This window comes from Capra hircus, chromosome 20 (genome assembly GCF_001704415.2).
Source record: "Capra hircus breed San Clemente chromosome 20, ASM170441v1, whole genome shotgun sequence".
NCBI lineage: Eukaryota > Metazoa > Chordata > Mammalia > Artiodactyla > Bovidae > Capra > Capra hircus.
Window position 1 is genome coordinate 41,851,943 of NC_030827.1, and position 21,524 is coordinate 41,873,466.

Below are 21,524 nucleotides of genomic sequence, written 5' to 3' on the forward strand. Positions count from 1 at the left end.
CCCCATGACCTGATCAAATTTCCTCTAAGTCATTCAAAACCAGTTCCACGCTCTTTGTGAGGATAAGTCACTCTAGAATGTTTTCTACCACTCTCTATGAATTTGTTGAGGAAGAACAACTCTGTAAATCAATGGGAGATGAGGAAGAAATGGACATGAATGAACACATGAACTTCATCAGCTATGTCTGTGTGGCATCAGTTCAGTTCAGTCGCTCAGTCGTGTCTGACTCTTTGCGACCCCATGAATTGCAGCACTCCAGGCCTCCCTGTCCATCACCAACTCCAAAAGTTCACTCAGACTCACGTCCATCAAGTCAGTGATGCCATCCAGCCATCTCATCCTCTGGCATCCCCTTCTCCTCCTGCCCCCAATCCCTCCCAGCATCAGAGTCTTTTCCAATGAGTCAACTCTTCGCATGAGGTGGCCAAAGTACTGGAGTTTCAACTTCAGCATCATTCCTTCCAAAGAAATCCCAGGGCTGATCTCCTTCAGAATGGACTGGTTGGATCTCCTTGCAGTCCAAGGGACTCTCAAGGGTCTTCTCCAACACCACAGTTCAAAAGCATCAATTCTTGGCGCTCAGCTTTCTTCACAGTCCGACTCTCACATCCATACATGACCACAGGAAAAACCATAGCCTTGACTAGTTGGACCTTTGCTGGCAAAGTAATGTCTCTGCTTTTCAACATGCTATCTAGGTTGGTCATAACTTTTCTTCCAAGGACTAAGCGTCTTTTAATTTCATGGCTGCAGTCACCATCTGCAGTGATTTTGAATCCCAAAAAAATAAAGTCTGACACTGTTTCCACTGTTTCCCCATCTATTTCCCATGAAGTGATGGGGCCAGATGCCATGATCTTCGTTTTCTGAATGTTGAGCTTTAAGCCAACTTTTTCACTCTCCACTTTCACTTTCATCAAGAGGCTTTTTAATTCCTCTTCACTTTCTGCCATAAAGGTGGTGTCATCTGTGTGGCATCAGGCCACCCTTAATCTCCAAGACTCATCAAACCTGTTAAAGATGATACTCACTTTTAAATATGTTTACTGCACCCTAACTCAGAAATCAAACCTATAGGTAATAAGGTCATTCAAAATGCTTAGTGTTCAAAATGATGAACTGTGATGTTTAAAAATGAAGACTGAAGAAAGGAGATATGACCATCAGAAAGGAGCTTCCAACATTCGAAACTGTCAGTAACAAAAGATATGGACCTAAAACTAATACATTACAGTGAGCAGATGCAAGAGCAGAGTGGGTGGAAGAGATTGAGTAAGAAAACATTCTCGGAAGGGCTCCTCATATCCTGGAGCAAAGCATTGCTTTAGAGTGATACACACAGACACACACACACGACTGAAACTCTGATGATATTGATGGAGTCATTATTAAAATGCAATATGCTAAGTTACCAGTCCAACCCTGGCCCTGATGACAGCTGAGGATGGAAGGTTTGCTTAAGTAAGAGAGAAGCTTAAAACAGAGGCATTAAACAGGGCATCTGTGGGTACACAGATTCATTCAGATTCATCTTTTTAATTTTAGTTTTCTTATTTGGCTGCACAGGGGTCTTAGTTGCAGCATGCAGGGTCTTCAGTTGAGGCATGTGAACTCTTAGTTGCTGCAGGTGGGATCTAGTTCCCTGACCAGGGATTGAGCTCGGGCTCCCTGCATTGGCAGTGTGGAGCCTTTGCTACTGGACACCCTGAAACTCCCCAGATTCATCTTTATCCTGAGATAATCTTTAAAACAATTGAAAATTGGACAGTCTCCTAGAAACCCATTGTGCCAGCAGTGGGAAAGATGGCACAATGGGGCCAAGCCGAAGTCAGAAAGCTGGGCAGAGGGGAGTGGCTTCCTGTATCAGTGTATTTATTGTGAGGTCAAACACTTCTTTGTGGTCCAATCTCTTCTTTTTTTCTGCAAGAAGAGTTGTGTCACTTCCTGTTGGCCTCAAGTGGGCTAAAATCCAGGTCGGGCCACTCTCCTCCCAACCACAGGGATACTGCCATGAGAACAAGAAGGGAAAGTGGGACGGATGGGGGAGGGGCGACAATGGACTTTTCTTGGTCTAGCCCCACCATCCTTGTAGCTCCTGCTAGTTGTTTACTGACCTTTCAGAGGCTTCCTTTTCCTGCGTGTCCTACTTGTGATTCCTCAGATTGCACAGTGCAGTGGACACTCCCATGCCCTGCTTGCTATAGCCACCCCCCTTCAGCGACAGCACTCAGCTGTCATCCCTCGTCAGCCAATGACCGTCCCTCTTGGAATCTGTTCTTGACATTGACTTCCCAGCCTTGCTGAGCCTGGGTCCTTGGTCACTTTGGTCCCCAATTTCCAGGGAGCAGTCCCCCATGCCTCTGTGCACAATTAGCCACCTCCTTCTGCCAAAAGGAAGAAAGATCTGGCTTGCTGTCACCACGCATATCCACCCCTCCTCCACCCAACCTGGGGACTGCCAGAACCAGGTGGAGGTGGGAAGGGGTAGTGCCAGTGTGAGCCTCCGTCCCTCTACTGGTTCAGCCCAGCCCGGGACTCCCAGCTACTGGAAGGCAGGCGATCCTGACATCAGTCTTCCCTGGGCCAAAGGTGACAGGCATTCTTAGGAAGCTTCCACTGTCTACTTTTGGCCAAGATGCTTTCCTGCCTACCTGGACAGCAGTGACAGGTGAGCACAGCAAACCAAGAGCCATGAGTCCCCTTTTCTGGCCTGCATGTGGCAGCTGCCAGCACCTGGGGAGGTGTCAGAGTAGAACTGAGGGGCTGCCTTCTTGAGGATCGACTCTGATGGGAATATTAGAGCAAGCAGGCCCAGGGAGGGAGGTGTGTTCAGAGACTCTTCAGGTGTGAAAGCTCTGTAGTCAGAGGGTCAGAGGGAGCTTGGTGGGAGGAGAGCTGAGTTCAAAACCAGGAGAGGCTGGACTGCCTCTGGGCAGAGAGGGCAGGCGAGGGCAGAGAAGCAGGGAAGAGAGTGCCTGAGGTGAAAGGCCCAGGGGAGCAGGCACTAGAAGGTGGGAGCAAGATAAGACCTGGGCCAGGCCAGATGGTTCAGCAAACCAAAACCACAAACCCTGGGCACACAACAGAGTTTCTTCTTCTTTGTCGGAGCCTCTGAGGAATTCTGCTAGGTGTGGGCAACTCCTCAGAGGCCCCCTAAAAACAAAGAACTCCACAGACCTTCCAAGCTCAGAACAAGGGCTTGTTATGAACAGCCTTGGCCAAGGTGCCAGCCAGCGCGGCACACGACTGTGGGAGGTTTTGACTGTCCCAAACACGAGGCCCTTGCCCTGACACTTGATTCTGACTGCTGGAAACAGGGTCCTCTCATACTGCTCAGGGGACTGGGGGGCAGTGTATCTTTCCTGTGAGGTAGACACACAAGGACAAGGGACTTAACTGGCAGGCCAGTAGCTAGGACTCTGCACTCCCAGTGCAAGGGGCTCGGGTTCGATCCCAGGTCAGGGAGCTGGGTCCTTCATGCTGAAGCTGAGAGTTCTCATACCATGGCTAAAGATCCCACACGCTGCAACTAGAACCTGGTTCAGCTAAATAAGTAAATAATTAAATTTAAAAAAAAGATTTCCAAGGACGATTCTAGCACCTGGGGTGTCCGCATGCCTCCACAGAGCATGGCCCACTATGCCATGGGAACCTTCCCCACAGCAACTCCTGTCAAGACCCAGGTGTGCAGCACTATGGCAGTTTACTCTCAGTCTCCTCAAGATAACCTTTGAGCTTCCATGTGCCTGAGTTTTAGGAGAGCTTCCTAGAGAAAGAGAGAGATGTTGGACATCCCTAGGCTCGTGGCCTCCTAGAGCAGTTACACAAGTAGGCAAGAACAGCTGCTGGGGCTAACATTGTAGTGGCCACGTGCTACAGCCGTGTCTCACTTGGCGACGTCATGACGCCCTGGGCGGTCTGTCTGTTCTTGGAGCTGTGGGCTTTGCAATGTGCAGTGACACTGCTTTTCATGAGCTATTCCCACGGTGCATCATACATGGGCCAAAGGTGTGGGCTGAGGCTTACGCTTTTTCTAGTAATTAAAAATCAAGGCTCCCTACAGGAAAACTGCTGACACAGAAATTACAATGAGCACAGTGAGAAAATTTTTTTAAAAAGCATAATTTCTCTCTCCATTTGTCCATTTCCTCACAGTCCTTCCAAGAGCTTTCCATGCAAGAGTTGTGTTGAGGAGTGAAAAAAAAAAAAAAAACATTTTAAAAAGGAAGGGAACCAGTGTGGAAATGCCCAAGTCAATTATGCCAGTAGTAACTGCTAAGACTTGTTGCAACCTGAAGATACAAGTTGGGATGCCTCAATAACTGAAATAATTTTTAAAATCTTTATTGAATTTATCACAGTATAGCTTCTGTTTCATATTCTGTGTGTGTGAGATCGTAGCTCCCTGACCAGGGATCAAACCACTGCACTGGAAAGTGAAGTTCTAACCACTGGATTGGCAGGAAAGTCCCCTAAAATAATATTTAAAAAGGAGTATCTATACTGCATAATAGTGGGGAGGGAATATCGTCTTGAAGCTACAGAAAGACTTCTCAGTGCTCTCCTGGCATCTTGGAATGTGGTCTGTGTTTCAACTTTTCTTCCACGGTTATTTCCTACTTTTACAGAGGGAAGCTGGGCATCGGTACAGGCACGTTGTATCAAGTTGACATGACAGTTACTGAACTAAGACTAGGTAACATGCAGAGCAGCAAGTCAAAGAGTGAAGTCTGGAGACTTCCTTGGGGGGTCCAGTGGTTAAGACTCTGCATTTCACTGCAGGGGGCACGGGTTCAAACCCTGGTCAGGGAGCTAAGATTCTGCATGCCGTGTGGCACAGCCGAAAATGAAAGAGAAATCTGGTGTGATGGAGGATGAGACAGTCTTCCTGCTGCCATGGTTCTTTTTCTGAAGGAGACGTTCCCTGATGGGCCAGGCTGGCTTAAATAGGTCCTATAGACACTGTCTCAGCCCCAGGGGCGAGTTCTCCCATAAGATAGGGTGAGGTCTAACTCCCAGGCCCTGTCTCTGTCTCTCCCAGGCCCTCCTTTTCTCTCTCTCTCTCTCACACACACACACATACTGTCACTGTAAATCAAGTAACTTCTTGGCGAGGCTGAGCTCTCACATCTCATATTTGCAATGAGACCCTTGGGACTGACTAAACAAAGCCAAACTTCTGAATGAATAAAAACTTACTCAGTGGATGGCCTTCATTTTCCACATGGCTGGCAGTACTTGGGCTGTGATTAGAGAAGTTGAAATTACTCTCCAGTAAAATCAGAAAACAACTCTCTTTCCTTCCCATTTTTGTGAGAAATGAGCCTCCTGAGCTGGCAAAAGCAGGCCAATCAACAGAGTGTTACCAGCTGAAGATGGAAGTTGTCACCTGCACCAGTAGATGAGCCGAGTACCTGGGCCAGTTCTCTCTTTTTTCCCCCGGTGACATTTCAGGGTCTTTAGCCAAATATCTGTGGGGTGCCTCATATGTGCCAGGCTCTAACTAGGGGGCATACTAAGAAGACCCTCAGTTCTGATTCTGCAGCAGGATAAGGAATAGCCTCATCTGCACAAGTGGGACTCTTCCTTACCAAAGGGTGGCCCTGTTGGTTGCCAAGGTGGCCACAGACCAAGTACAGAGCCAGTCATGCCACCTGACGTGCCCACCACGAAGTCTTTGCTCACAACTGTAGAACAAGGTAGAACTCCTGAGAGCTGAGGGATCTGGGCATGTCCTCAGCCCCTCACTGACTGTGTGGTCATGAGCAAACCCCTCAACCTCCCTGAGTCATGGGTTCTTCACTATAAAAAGAGGGTAAAAGCTATCCTGAGTCCCATACTGGGATAGTGTGTGGAAAAATATTTTTAAAATTGTAAGCTTTGTGGGTCAGGAAGATCCCCTGGAGGAAGAAATGGCAACCCACCCCAGTACTCAGCCTGGAGAATCCCATGGACAGAGGAGCCTGGCAGGCTACAGTCCATGGGGTCGCAAAGAGCTGGACATGACTGAAGCAACTGAGCAAGCACGTATGACTATACAGATTAAATAAATCTGGATTCATCACTTGAATAGATCCTGTCCTTTAATACATATCTGGTCTGTGACAAGGGCTTTTCATTATATTTCCAAAAAGAGAAATACCACGGACAGAGGGAGCCTCGTTATAAAGGATTTTTTACTTTATTTGCTTGTTTCTGTTTTTAAACGGGAGGATAATGGCTTTCCAATGCGTTATTGGTTTCTGCTGTACAACAATGTGAATCAGCTATAGATATACATATACCCCCTCCCCTTCAGTCTCCCTCCCACCCACTCCATCCCGCCCCTCTAGGTCATCACAGAGCGCTGAGCTGAGCTCTTTATGCTATATAGCAGCTTCCCACTAGCTGTCTGGTTTACACATGGTGGTGTATTTATGTCAATGCTATTCTGTCGGTTCATCCCACCTGCTCCTTCCCCAACTGTGTCCACAAGCCTGTTCTCTGCATCTGCGTCTCTATTTCTGTCCTGCAAATAGGTACCATTTTTCTTGATTTCATATATATGTGTTAATATACAGTATTTGTTTTTCTCTTTCTGACTTACTTTACTCAGGATGACAATCTCTAAGTCCATCCACATCTATAAAAATGGCCCAATTTTGTTCTTTCCTATGGTGGCATAATCATCCTTTGTATGTATATATATACCACATCTTCTTTCTCTGTTCATCTGTTGATAGACATCCAGATTGCTTCTATGTCCTGGCTATTTGTAAACAGTGTTGCAATGAATATTGGGGTGCATGTGTCTTTTTGAAGTATGGTTTTCTCAGGGTAGTTACAAAGATTTTGAATACTCTTTTACTTGCCCCTCTATTAACCTAAATGGGGTCACCCTGTCTGTCACAGATAGCAAGGTGAGTGCAGATCTTCGTGTTCATTTTTGCCTGACTGGCAGAGATCTGACATTATGGAATGAGTTACTACAGCTTCTTACATTTCTTTTTATTAGCCACAAATATGGGGGGCCCAGCCCAAAGCCCTAAGATTACATGTTTTCAGCTCTTCCAGAATTTTATCTTGTTTGGCTTTACTTTTTGTATTTAGGTGCAACTTAACAGTGTTACATAATGGGACAAGGCGGGGAGGGGCATAGCTCAAAAGAAAGGTAATTTATTATTTAATAAAACAAGCTGACCACAATCTTCTATGAGATCTAACATGCAAGCACAACTGCAGACACCATGAGTGATTTCTTAGCAATCAGACCATCATTTATACATCCAAACAAATGTATGGATATTGAATGAATATTCTACAAATATCTGAAGGAAAAAATTTAATGTTGTTTTTATTATGTTCTGAAGAGGAATCATCCAAGAAGACTATTTCAAGTTTGAGTTGGCCAGTTTGAAAGTATAAATTTGAGTGTGGCTATTAAAATCCAGTGCCTTACTTTATACTTCCACCTCAGGCACAGCTCTATCTTTTGGTAATGCAGCAAGGTAAATACCTCAAATATTCCAATTGGTATAGTTACTGCACCAGCCAATCAGAACAGACCGAGGTTAAAGGCAGTACCAGAGCATGCTGGCTGACTACTAAGCAGTGAAATAGATCAAAGGACTCATACACCTTGAGTAGTTTGGGATATTAATACCCTAGTACTACAGGTGGAGGACAGTTCTACCTGAGAACTCTTGATCTTAGGCAGGGTATAAATCTAGATGAAATGGGAGCAGGGACAAGATCACAAACAGTTTCAGCAGGACTTCTTGCCTTCTATCCAGAGAAAAATTAATCCAAGGACTTACAGTCTTTTCAAATATTAAAGATTCGTGTAAGCTTATTACCCCACTATAGCGATACTTCGCAGTTAGGGATGATGGCCCAGCTTTTAGTAATGTCAATACAAAGATGTCTGTTCATTTATGACCAGGTCTGCCTAACATACAAAAGGTCACAAAGCAACGTAGCCAAAGCCGAGGTTTTGCTTCTATTTCTTGAAGTATTTGTGTAAATTTCATTTGATGGATCTATTGCATTTTGTGCTCTTCTAGATCACAGCTTCTCATGATAACCAGTCAGCTCCACCCTTGCTATTTTGAAAGGCTAGTCTATGAACTATTCCCAACACTGAGCTGGGGTGGTACTTTGCCATGTGCTACTCCACACAGCCTACTGCAACCAGTCTAAATATAGACCCACCTCTTTAGTGTTTCATATTCAGACATATCTAGGTATTAAGATTGATTTCCCATCCACTACTTAGTTCTTTCTCAGCTTCATTTCAGCTCTTTTCCTCAGGTGGTTTCAGTCTGGGAGTAGGAAGTTTAGGGGCCTATTTCAACACAGGATGATGACCAAGATTAAAACAATAATATTACAGCCTTGGATCTAGCAACACAGCAACATTTTCTTTATCCTTACTGTTCTTCATCTTTTTTATAAAGTCAACACCAAGTAAGAAAGGACTTATTATCCACAGTCCCTAAACAACCTCCTCTTATATGTATATATGTCATTCCCCCAATTTTATATTTCTGTTATTGCATTCTAGGAATCAGTGAACTAAAATGGACCAGAATGGGCAAATTGAATTCAGATGACCATTATATCTACTACTGTGGGCCAGAATTCCTTAGAAGAAATGCAGTAGCCCTCATAGTCAATAATGCAGTACTTGGGTGCAATCTCAAAATGACAGAATGATCTCTGTTCATTTTCAAGGTCAACCATTCAATATCACAGTAATCTAAGTCTATGTCCTAACCACTAATGCCAAAGAAGCTGAAGCTGAACAGTTCTATGAAGACCTACAAGACTTTTCAGAACTAAAACCCCCAAAGATGTCCTTTTCATTATAGGGGACTGGAATGCAAAAGTAGGAAGTCAAGAAACACCTGGAATAAAAGGCAAATTTGGCCTTGAAGTACAGAATGAAGCAGGGCAAAGACTAATAGAGTTTTGCCAAGAGAATGCACTGGTTAGCAAACACCCTCTTCTAACAACACAAGAGAAGACTCTACACATGGACATCACCAGATGATCAACACCGAAATCAGATTTATTATATTCTTTGCAGCCAAAGATGGAGAAGCTCTATACAGTCAGCAAAAACAAGACTGGGAGCTGGCTGTGGCTCAGATCATGAACTCCTTATTGCCAAATTCAGACTTAAATTGAAGAAAGTAGGGAAAACTGCTAAGGTGAAGAAAGTAAGGAAAGTAGGAAAGCCTAGTGGTTTTTTCATTCATACCTGAATGCTATGACCTAAATCAAATCCCTTACGATTATATAGTGAAAGTGACAAACAGATTCAAGGGATTAGATCTGATACATAGAGTGTCTGAAGAACTATGGATGGAGGTTTTTGACACTGCACAGGACTCAGTGATCAAGACCATCCCCAAGAAAATGAAATGCAAAAAGGCAAAACGGGTGTCTGGGGAGGGCTTACAAACAGCTGAGAAAAGAAGAGAAGCTAAAGGCGAAGGAGAAAAGGAAAGATATACCCATTTGAATGCAGAGTTCCAAATAATAGTAAGGAGAGATAAGAAAGCCTTCCTCAGTGATCACTGGAAAGAAATAGAGGAAAATAATAGAATGGAAAAGACTAGAGATCTCTTCAAGAAAATTAGAGATACCAAGGCAAAATTTCATGCAAAGATGGGCACAATAAAGGAAAGAAATGGTATGGACCTAACAGAAGCAGAAGACATTAAGAAGAGGTGGCAAGAATACACAGAAGAACTATATAAAAAAGATCTTCATGGCCCAGATAACCATGCTGGTGTGATCACTCACCTAGAGCCAGGCATCCTGGAGTGCAAAGTCAAGTGGGCCTTACGAAGCATCACTACGAACAAAGCTAGTGGAGGTGATGGAATTCCAGTTGAGCTATTTCAAATCCTAAAAGATGATGCTGTTAAAGTGCTGTACTCAATATGCCAACAAATTTGGAAAAGTCAGCAGTGGCCACAGGACTGGAAAAGGTGAGTTTTCATTCCAATCCTAAAGGAGGGCAATGCCAGAAAATGTTCAAACTATCACATAATTGCACTCATTTCACATGCTAGCAAAGTAATGCTCAGAATTCTCCAAGCTAGTCTTCAACATACGTGAACTGAGAACCTTCAGATGTTCAAGCTGGGTTTAGAAAAGGCAGAGGAACCAGAAATCAAATTTCCAACATCCGATGGATCATAGAAAAATCAAGAGAATTCCAGAAAAACATCTACTTCTGCTTCATTGACCATGTTAAAGCCTTTGACTGTGTGGATCACAATAAACTGTGGAAAATTCTTCAAGAGATGAGAATACCATACCACCTTGCCTGCCTCCTGAGAAACCGGTATGCAGGTTAAGAAGCAACCATTAGAACTGTACATGGAACAACAGACTGATTCCAAATTGGGAAAGGAGTACATCAAGGATGTATACTGTCACCTTGTTTATTTAACTTATATGCAGAGTATATCATGCAAAAGTCCAGGCTGGATGAAGCACAAGCTGGAATCAAGATTGTCAGGAGAAATGTCAATCACCTCAGATACGCAGATGATACCATCCTTATGGCAGAAAGCGAAGAGGAACTAAAGAGCCACTTGACGAAATTGAAAAAGGAGAGTGAAAAAGCTGGCTTAAAACTCAACATTCAAAAAACTAAGATCATGGCATCTGATCCCATTCAGTTTAGTTCAGTTCAGTTCAGTTCATTTCAGTTCAGTTGCTTAGTCGTGTCCAACTCTCTGCGATCCCATGAATCGCAGCACGCCAGGCCTCCCTGTCCATCACCAACTCCCGGAGTCCATTCAGACTTGTGTCCATCAAGTCCGTGATGCCATCCAGCCATCTCATCCTCGGTCGTCCCCTTCTCCTCCTGCCCCCAATCCCTCCCAGCATCACAGTCTTTTCCAATGAGTCAACTCTTCACACGAGGTGGCCAAAGTACTGGAGTTTCAGCCTTAGCATCATTCCTTCCAAAGAAATCCCAGGATTGATCTCCTTCAGAATGGACTGGTTGGATCTCCTTGCAGTCCAAGGGACTCTCAGGAGTCTTCTCCAACACCACAATTCAAAAGCATCAATTCTTCGGTGCTCAGCCTTCTTCACAGTCCAACTCTCACATCCATACATGACCACAGGAAAAACCATAGGCTTGACTAGACGGACATTAGTTGGCAAAGTAATGTCTCTGCTTTTGAATATGCTATCTAGTTGGTCATAACTTTTCTTCCAAGGACTAAGCGTCTTTTAATTTCATGGCTGCAATCACCATCTGCAGTGATTTTGAAGCCCCCCAAAATAAAGTCTGACACTGTTTCTACTGTTTCCCCATCTATTTCCCATGAAGTGATGGGACCAGATGCCATGATCTTCGTTTTCTGAATGGTGAGCTTTAAGCCAACTTTTTCGTTCTCCTCTTTCACTTTCATCAAGAGGATCCCATTGCTTCATGGCAAATAGATGGAGAAACAATGGAAACTGTGACAGACTTTATTTTCTTGGATTCCAAAATCACTTCAGATGGTAACTGCAGCCATGAAATTAAACAATGCTTGCTCCTTGGAAGAAAAGTTATGACATACCTAGACAGCATATTAAAAAGCAGAGACTTTAATTCGCCAACAAAGGTCTGTATAGTCAAAGCTATGGTTTTTCCAGTAATTATGTATGGATGTGAGAGTTGGACCACAAAGAAGGCTTAGTGCCCAAGAATTCATGCTTTTAAACTATGGTGTTGGAGAAGACTCTGGACTGCAAGGAGATCAAACCAGTCAATCCTAAAGGAAATCAATCCTGAATTTTCATTGGAAGGACTGATGTTGAAGCTGAAGCTCCAATACTTGGGCTACCTGATGAGAAGAGCTGACTTATTAGAAAAGATCCTGATGCTGGGAAAGATTGAAGGTGGGAGGAGAAGGGGACGACAGAGGACAAGATGGTTGGATGGCATCACTGAGTCAATGGATGTGAATTTGAGCAATCTCTGGGAGATGGTGAAGGATAGGGAAGCCTGGCATGCTGTAGTCCATGGGGTCGCAAAGAGTTGGACAACAGTGAGTGACTGAACACAACAACATCACATGATTATTTGTTTACTCATAGAATTTCCCTTCTAGAATATGAGTTCCTCAAGAGTAAGTTCTGTGTTTTATCGATATTTTGTCCCTACCACCTAGCCCAGCCTGGCCTGTCTTTCATATGGATTATAAATATAGACATGTGTGTGAGAGAGAGGGAGTAAGTGACTCCAGCCACTCATTGATGCTGAACCAATAGGCCTGGCTGCCATTTTCATAAAGGAGGTGGTTCATGCTATGAGGTAAGATTAGATAACCAGGGTTTGCAGTCCTGAAAGGAGGACCAGCAGCCAAATTCCCAGAATTAAGTCCCTTAGTCATGACTCCTTAATACTATCAGAGATATGTAACCATTACCAAGATAAGGGCTCAAGTATTTACTGCATTCCAGAAGCAGCTCTAGCCTTTATTATCATTATCCTAAGAGCCACACGGAGACTATAAAATACCCAATCAGATTTATGCTACAGACAAAAAATAAGTTAACATGTTGGACCATTTTAAAATCCAATCCATATGTCCCTGAGGAATTCATTAACTGTTCATGATTAGAGACTTCTAGGCACCAAGCCATTCCACCCTCTGAATGGCCACAGTTACTCCCATCTTGCATCCAGTAATTATTTATCACTAAGCTCGGGCTTCCCTGGTGGCTTAGACGGTAAAGAGTCTGCCTGCAATACAGGAGACCTGGGCTCGATCCTGGGTCAGGAAGATCCCCTGGAGAAGGGAATGGCAATCCATTCCAGTATTCTTACCTGGAGAATTCTGCGGACAGAGGATCCTGGCAAGATACAGTCCATGGGGTCACAAAGAGTTGGACATGACTGAGCAACCAACACTTTTACTTTTCACTTTCAAGGTTGGTCATACCTTAACATTATCCAACAATGCTTTCTCTACGTTATTTTATGATTTTTGTACCTAAACATATGTTTCTTTATTCAGGATGTTCTGATTCTCAAGAGTCCCAGTTTCTGTACAAATTTAAAAGTTTGTATTTAACTCCAAGGCCTGAAAGCCCTTGACTTTAGGGTTCTTTCTCTCTTGTCTATCCCTCTGGATTTTTATCCTACTGCATGCTGTTTGAATAGGAGTGAGAAGCATGCACTGACTGCGGTGGAGTGACTGTGTAGAATGTTGTTCTGATGTCACACCACTGGGCAGAGTGTCACATCTCCACCTAGTACAGTCAGAGCAAAACCCATCACCAGACATCTACAATTTTCAGCAAAGAGAAACTGCTCTGCTGTTAGCCATCGCTGCCTTTATCTTCTTTTTAAATCATTAAGCTCCATTACATATTCCAAAACACATGTCTCAACCTAATGAAAGATATTGCATTCAAACAGGGAGCACCCAAGAATTAAAAGGGGAAAATAGACTGAAAACTAAAGGTGATATTTATACCTGAGAATAGAGTTCTTGGAAGCTGCCCAAGCCAATTTTTTAACCTTGCTCCATTCCATGAATAATTTAAAGACACAAAGAGTGCTTGGCAGGTAGAAGGCACTGAATAAATATTTGTCCAATGATTGCATTGAATACTTCTGCACTTAAAAATATCTCCAATATCTACTAATTAATTTGCATTAGGTTAAGCATCACTCTTTTTCAGGGCATAGATCTATGTGGACAATTTTGAAAATTTTTTCTGTGCTAACAACTACTACCCCCTAGAAATATCAGAATTCCACATGAATGGCTTAAAAAGTCTACAAAGCTCTCTTGATTTTCATATATACTCTCTCTACTTGGGCTGTCCAATAGAAGTTCCTGCAACGTTGAGAATTTCCTCTATCTGTACTGTCCGAGGAGTCATAAGCCACATGTGGCTACTTAGCACTTGAAATGTGGTTAGTGCGTCTAAGGATGACCTGAGTTTTACATTTTTCAAGATTTTACTTTGAATTTAAGTAGCTGCACATGGCTAGTGGTTACTGTATTAGAATGCAGAGCTTTCTAAAAAGATCAGGAAGACAAAAAATCTGAAACATGGGAGACTCGTTTAAAAAAAGTATTTCTGTAAGTCTTCACTATGTTTGCTCTCCATGGGGACAGTTTGTTCATTTCTCTTCTGACTCCCTTTATCGTGATCGATTTTTAATTTCGTAGTTTTAAAGACGGTAAACCATTCTTTGCTCTGGTGGTTCTTAAACTTGGCTGGACATCGGCGTCACCCCTAGAGATCTGTTTCAGCCAGTTTGGGGAGGAGACCGGGCATCTGTGTTTTTTAAGCTCCACAGATGATTCTGATCTGCAGCCAGGCTTGGGAACGACGATTTTACACCAGAGATCCCAAACCGGTACCCCTTGGGCCAAATACACCCTCGAAACATATGTTCATCCCACACAGTGTTTTAAAATGTTTTGAATTAGTTGCCAACTTCTACAAATCCTATTTTTTTTTTCATCCAAAAAAAGTGGAGTTGACTAAAGACTGCCCCCTTTGGATAGAGAGCATAGCTTCTTTGATTCAGCATTATTTGCCCATCTCATAAAAGCCCAGGTCCCAACAGGCATTTGAGTTTGAGACCCCTTCCTTACCCCATATCTGTGTAACACTTGCCCAAACAGTCAATAATTCCTTTATATCAACGTACCATTCCTAGCATGGACTACCTGTTATTTTATCCATGCCTGTAGTTATTTTGGCAGGCTCACAAACATTGTCCTACCATCTTGTATTTATTTGGAAATAAATAGGATGAAAGTCTCAAAAAGAGAAGGGATCCAGGATCATTAGACCAATTCTGTTCAGGGACACATCATTAGAATCAGGGAAAGACTATCTTTTTATTTTTTACATCCCAAACTCTTCACCTAAAGCACCGTAAAACCAGCCAACAATACTGTCAGAGAGGGTGTCTTTGTTGTAAATCCTATCTTTTTGAAAAAAGATTTTTTTAGAGCTGTCTCATTTTTCACTCAGTCTCCCTTTTAGTAGATTTGTGTTCAGCCATGGTTCTTAAAAGCAGCTGATCACACATGTGTATCTTTTCTCTCTCTTGAGAATCCTCTATCATGATAGTTAATAAATGAAAATTTGTAAACCCAAACGAGGAGATAAGCGGTAGATGGGCCATTAGTTAATGAAAACTAGATGAGGAATGCTGATTAATTTAAGAAGGCAAAGGGAGGCATAGCTTTGGAGAATCTGTGAAACCATAGATTTTTCTTCCTGGAAAAATGTATGTGTGCCAAACACTTTGCAATCAATTTGAAGGGTTTCACAGGCCCCTGAATCCTATCCACTGATTCCTAGTAGAAAAAGTGATCAACCTGAAATAAGACACATGACTTGATAAGTATTTATACGGACACAGAGCACCAAAATGTCAGGCACAGCTTTGCTGAGTGGGACATAATTTTGAATCATATACTAAGATCAGTCTTTATTATTAATAAAAGGGAAAGCTGCCTGGCATACCATTAGGTTTAAGTAAAAGGCAAGGAATATATACTGTCACTCTGAGGATCATATTAAACTAAGTGTCATCTAGAGCTTATAACTGAAGGCACAGTGGATTTCCCAGCATAAAATAAATAAATCTGAAGCATTTGAATTTTTTAAACAAATCCTTAGAGACATCCATGACAAGGCTGAGACATTTTCTGAAATTGCACTCTTGCACACATTGAAAACTGTCCTTGTTACTTTGGCCTGGTGGGTTCCACTAGTTCAGAGCTATTTTGCCACCTCTTTCCTCTGAGTGGCAGTTGGTTCCATCATCAAAGTGATAAACTAGGAGACACCTTAATAAGGCACAAAACATGCAATATGAAACAATCCTGCTTTCTAACTGGGAAGGCTTGCATTTCTATCCTCATCTATTTCTACATATGACAGGCATCAAATGTAAAGAAAAAAATTTTTTTTACAAGATGGCTTGCAGTTTCCTGTTTTAGCCACTTATCATTGAGAATGTTTAGACTTTTCACACATATTGATTTTCTCCAAAGTAATACAACAAGCCAACTCATTGGAAAAGACCCTGGGAAAGACTGAAAGCAAAAGGAGAAGAGGGCGGCAGAGGATGAGACGGTTGGATAGCATCACCAACTCAATGGACATGAACTTGGGCAAACTCTGGGAAATAATGAGGGACAGGGAGGCCTGGCAATGGGGTTGCAAAGCATTGGGCATGACAGTGACTGAACAACAATAAATGCAACAAGTATTTCTTAAAATCTTCACATGCTGATCATTCTCCTTTTGCTCTCTGGAGCTGCACTCTCCACCTTGCTTTGCGGCCCAGGAAGCCAAACCGTGTAGATGGCATGGCTCTGGCTCCCTTGACAACTGGCTTCCAGCAGCCAAGGGGGACTGAAGATGGGAGAAGAAAGGCGTGCCAGGTTATTCCTTTGTCTCTTCCTGCTTTGCTAAGCCGCAGACATTTGCTGCACTCCTCCATTTGCTGGGACTCCCCCGGGGGTCCAGTCCTTCTCTTCCTCCCCTTTGGCCCTCTTGTCCTTGATGTGGTAATGGCTCCCCAGTGTGACTGCCAGCCTCTGGGTGCCTCAATATCCTGTGCTTGTGTCCTGAAGGAGTCCCCTTGTTAAAGTCCCTCCTTTGGAACTATTTGAGGTGAAGCCAGCTTCCTACTGGGACCATGGGTGACGCATTTCATCCATCTTCTTTTCAAACAGGTAAGACTTATGAGACAGAAAGAGGAGATGGGGAAAATTCTTGAGGAAGAGATCAAGCAGTATGGTTTTTAAAGACAAGACTTAACTGGATAATAGACTAAAACCCCTCAAAATGAAAATGTTCTTTTGTTTACAATAGTAAATAGCAAAAGGATCACTAACTTACTCTTCAAATTTGCTTGACCAGTCTTGATGTGCATTTCACTAATTTCCAATTTTATTTATTCATTTCAAAGCAAAAATGAAACAGATTTATTAAGCACATTGTGTGTGCTTATAATGCTTAAAAATAATTAAGGTATTATTAATCCCATTTAGAGAAGAGGAAATTGAGATTCTGAGAGATCCAATAATTTGCCCCAGATAACATGACTAGCAGGTGGTAAAGCCAGCATTAATAACAGCATATATGATTTGATAGAGAATCTTGCTTTCTTATATTATTGCAAAGTATTTCTCTTTAATTTGATCATAATCTTAAGATACTTTTGACTCTCTGCAAAAAGATCTAATTGTGCCTACATATTTTTCATTAAAGAGTTGATCACACTTGTTTATTTTTAATCTCTTGAGACTTCTCTACAGTTACAATTAATTAATGAAAAAATATATTAACCCAAATAATGAAATAAAAGGTAAATAGTCCATCAGTTGATGAAAACAAGATAGATGCAATTTCAAAAGGCAGAGAAAGGCATATCTTTAAAGGGCTCCAAAGGAAGATGGTTTTTCCAGTAGTTATGTATGGATGTGAGAGTTGGACTAAAAAGAAAGCTGAGCGCCTAAGAATTGATGCTTTTTAATTGTGGTGTTGGAGAAGACTCCTGAGAGTCCCTTGGACTGCAAGGAGATCCAACCAGTCAATCCTGAAGGAAATCAGTACTGAATATTTATTGGAAGGACTAACGCTGAAGCTGAAACTCCAGTACTTTGCCCACTTGATGTGAAGAACTGACTCACTGGAAAAGGCCCTGATGCTGGGAAAGATTGAAGGTGGGAGGAGAAGGGGATGACAGAGGATGAAATGGTTGGATGGCATCACCGACTTGATGGACATGAGTTTGAGCAAGCTCCAGGAGTTGGTGATGGACAAGGAAGCCTGGTGTGCTGCAGTCCATGGGGTTGCAAAGAGTCAGACATGACTGAGTGACTGAACTGACTGAAGGGAAAGACTGGGGCAAGAAGGAAGATTTGACTGCTAGAACCCCAAAGAACTTTGAGACCAAAGATTGGACATATGTTGGTAGGCAAAAATGAGATGTAGGACTGAAAACAGAACTGATGGAAAAACAGATGTCTGGGGATCCTTGTTGTGTTTATATTTTCCAGTAAGGTACTGAAAAGATAATTGGGAAATCTGAGTCTGTTATCAGGATTTATCATTTTGTCTTCTTTGTGCAGGATGAGCCAGAAGAAGGATGATCATCATTCCTTCTGTCTCCACCACCAGTCAGTCTCTCTGAGAATACCTGCAGCAAGATAGTTACCATGTGGCTGAGAAACTAGAAGTCTCTCCCTGGAGAAACTGAACAGTCCTAGAGAAAAGATCACCACATTTTGGCCTTTGTGGCTTCCCTGATGTGATCTTATTGTTCCCACTCTACAGCCAAGTTGACAAACTTGTTCACAAATGAAGCCTTTCTGTGTCCCATTCTAAAATATATAATTTCTGAGGGGATACAATTCAGTTCAAGAAAACCAGATTCACGAGTTTATCCTTCAACTATTTATTGTATAAACTACCCCCAAATTTACTGTCTTAACGAAACAATAATTCAATATTTCTCATGATTCTACAGGTTGACCAGGTGGTTCTTCTGCTTTATGTGGTGTTTGTTGGTGATAATCTTGCCAATTTTTCACTAGCACAAGACGTGGTTTACCATCCTTCCAGACTTCAATAGTAGTTTCCTGGGCTTCCCTGGTGGCCCAGTGGTTAAGAATCCGCCTGCCAACACAGGGGACACGAGTTCGATCCCTGGTCCAGGAAGATCCCACAGACCACAGGGCAACTAAGCCCAAGTGCCGCAGCTACTGAAGCCTGCGTGCACCTAGAGGCCGTGCTCCACAACAAGAGAAGCGCTGCAGTAAGAAGCCTGCAGGGTAGGCCCACTCGCCGCAACTTGAGAAAGCCCGAGTGCAGCAACCAAGATCCAGCACAGCCAGTAAATAAATTAACATAAAATAAAAAACACTAGCGTCCTCACTGATTTTCCAGCTTCTACTAATAGTCTGCTTGCTACCCTTCCAGCTTCTATCTACTACCCAGTGTTAAGACCATGACACGTGTCAGGTTTTTATTATAACTGCACCTCATTTTTAGGTACCAGTTTCTCTTTCAGCTAGCCTTTGCATGTGTGTGTGCCAAGTCATGTCCAGCTCTTTGCAACCCTATGGATCATAGACTGTAAGGCTCTTCTGTCCATGGGATTCTCCAGATAAGAATACTGGAGTGAGTTGCCACACCCTCCTCTAGGGGATCTTCACAACTCAGGGATTGAACCGGCGGCTCTTATGTCTCCTGGATTGGCAGGTGGGTTGTTTACCACTAGTGCCACTTGGGAAGCCCTGACTAGTCTTTGTTGTTGAATAAAACACCCCAAAACTTAACAGCTTAAATCAATGCCATCTCACGTAGTTCTCTCGGTTGGCTGAGCAGTTCTCTGCTGCTTTCATTGAGGCTCATATGCACAGTTGCCTTCAGCTGGCAGATCAGCTGGTGGGCTGCTGAACTTAGCTGGGACACTGAGGTTCTCTTCCATAGGCCCTTTTGTCCCAGGCTTCTTTATGGTATGGTGGTCTCAAGGCAGCATTCCAAGAAGATGAAGGCAGACACCATATCACTTTATTTGTCCCAAGCTCTGAAACTTGCAAGATGTCACTTCTACATTCTATTGGATAAGAGTAGAGAGCAAATTTAGCCCAGTTTCAAGAGGTGGCAGAATAGACTCTACCTCTTAATAGAAGGAGCTGCAAATAATGTGGAGTCATATTTAATTTACCACAGAAAGTTATGCTATGTCCCTAGACAGATTCAATGTCATAAAGATGTCAGTTCCTTCTAATAAATCTGTACAGTCAATGTCATACCAATCAAAATCCCAATAGGATGGCTCGAGAAACTTGATAAGATGTTCCTAAAATTATATGGAAGAGCAAAGGGCTCAGAATCACCAATGCAATTTTGTGGAAGGACAGGTCCTCCCAGATATTGGGATTTATTATAAAGCTATGGTAACAGCTGTGTATTGATACAGCAATTCTAGGAGTGATTCAGGTGAAGTCCACACTATATACAGCATCAATAGATGTACATAATCCAGTTAACTTTGTGGAGCAATTCACTTTTATGATTTAATAGTGAAAATATACAAATATAAGATAAGATTATAGAAAGCAAAAATTTTCTCGCTTCATTGAAACATGATCGACATACAACAGTATGGAGGTTTAAGGTGTGCAACCTATTGATCTGATACACTTAAGTACTGCAAAGTGAAGACCACCACACGTGTGTGCTAAGTTGCTTCCGTCTTGTCTGACTCTTTGTGACCCTGTGGACTGTAGCCCACCAGGCTCCTCTATCCATGGGGTTTCTCCAGGCAAGAATACTGGAGTGTGTTGCCATCCCCTTCTCCAGGGGATCTTCCTGAGCCAGGGATCGAACCTGGATCTCTAACATCTCCTGCATTGGCAAGCGGGTTCTTTACCACTAGCAGCACCTGGGAAGCCCTGATGACCTCCATAGCCATAGATAACACCTCCATCACATGGTTACCCCATTTCTGTTTTGTGGTGAGAACATTTAAGATTTCCTCTCTCAGAAACTTTCAAGTAAATAATACAATATTATTAACTATAATCACCAAGCTGTACATTAGATCTCTAGAACTCACTCATCTTATAGCTGGTAGTTTGCAATCTTTGACCAACATCTCCCCATCTCCCCTACTCTCAGTCCCTGGTAACCTGTTCAACTGTTCCCATGAGTTTGGCTTTTTTAGATTCTATATATAAGTGATATCATACAATATGTGTCTTCCTTTGATTCATTTCACTCAGCTTAATACCAACAAAAAATTGTTAAGGTATGTATCTTGACTGAACTTTACCAAAATATACCCCAATACATACAGCTTTTTACGTTTCGTGAGTTGAGAATATAAAAGAACTTGTAGTTGAGGACAAACAAACTCAAGAGATGCTAATGATGTGCTTTTGAAGCTGGAGGTAGTTTAAAGAAAAGATATATGCACCCCGATGTTCATATCAGTGCTGTTTACAATAGCCAAGACGTGGAAGCAACCTTAAAGGTCCACTGACAGAGGAGTGGGTAAAGACGATGTGGTACCTATGTACGGCAGGATGTTACTTAGTCATAAAAAAGAATGAAAAAAGCCATTTCAACAACATGGGTGGACCTAGAGATTATCATACTAAGTGGATTAAGTCAGACAGAGAAAGACAAATATCATATTGCTTATTGTGGAATCTGAAAAAAAAAATGATCCAAATGAACTTACTTTACAAAACAGACCCGCAAACACAGAAGACAAGCTTATGGTTACCAAAGGGGTAGTGAGAGGTAAATTAGGAGGTTGGTATTATCACATGGGGACTTCTCTGGTAGCTTGGTGAAGAATCCACCTGCAATGCAGGAGACCCTGGTTTGATTCCTGGGTCAGGAAGATCCGCTGGAGAAAGGATAGGCTAGCCACTCCTGCATTCTGGGGCTTCCTGGATGGCTCAGCTGGTAAAGAATCTGCCTCCAATGCAGGAGACTGGGGTTCAATCCCTGGGAAG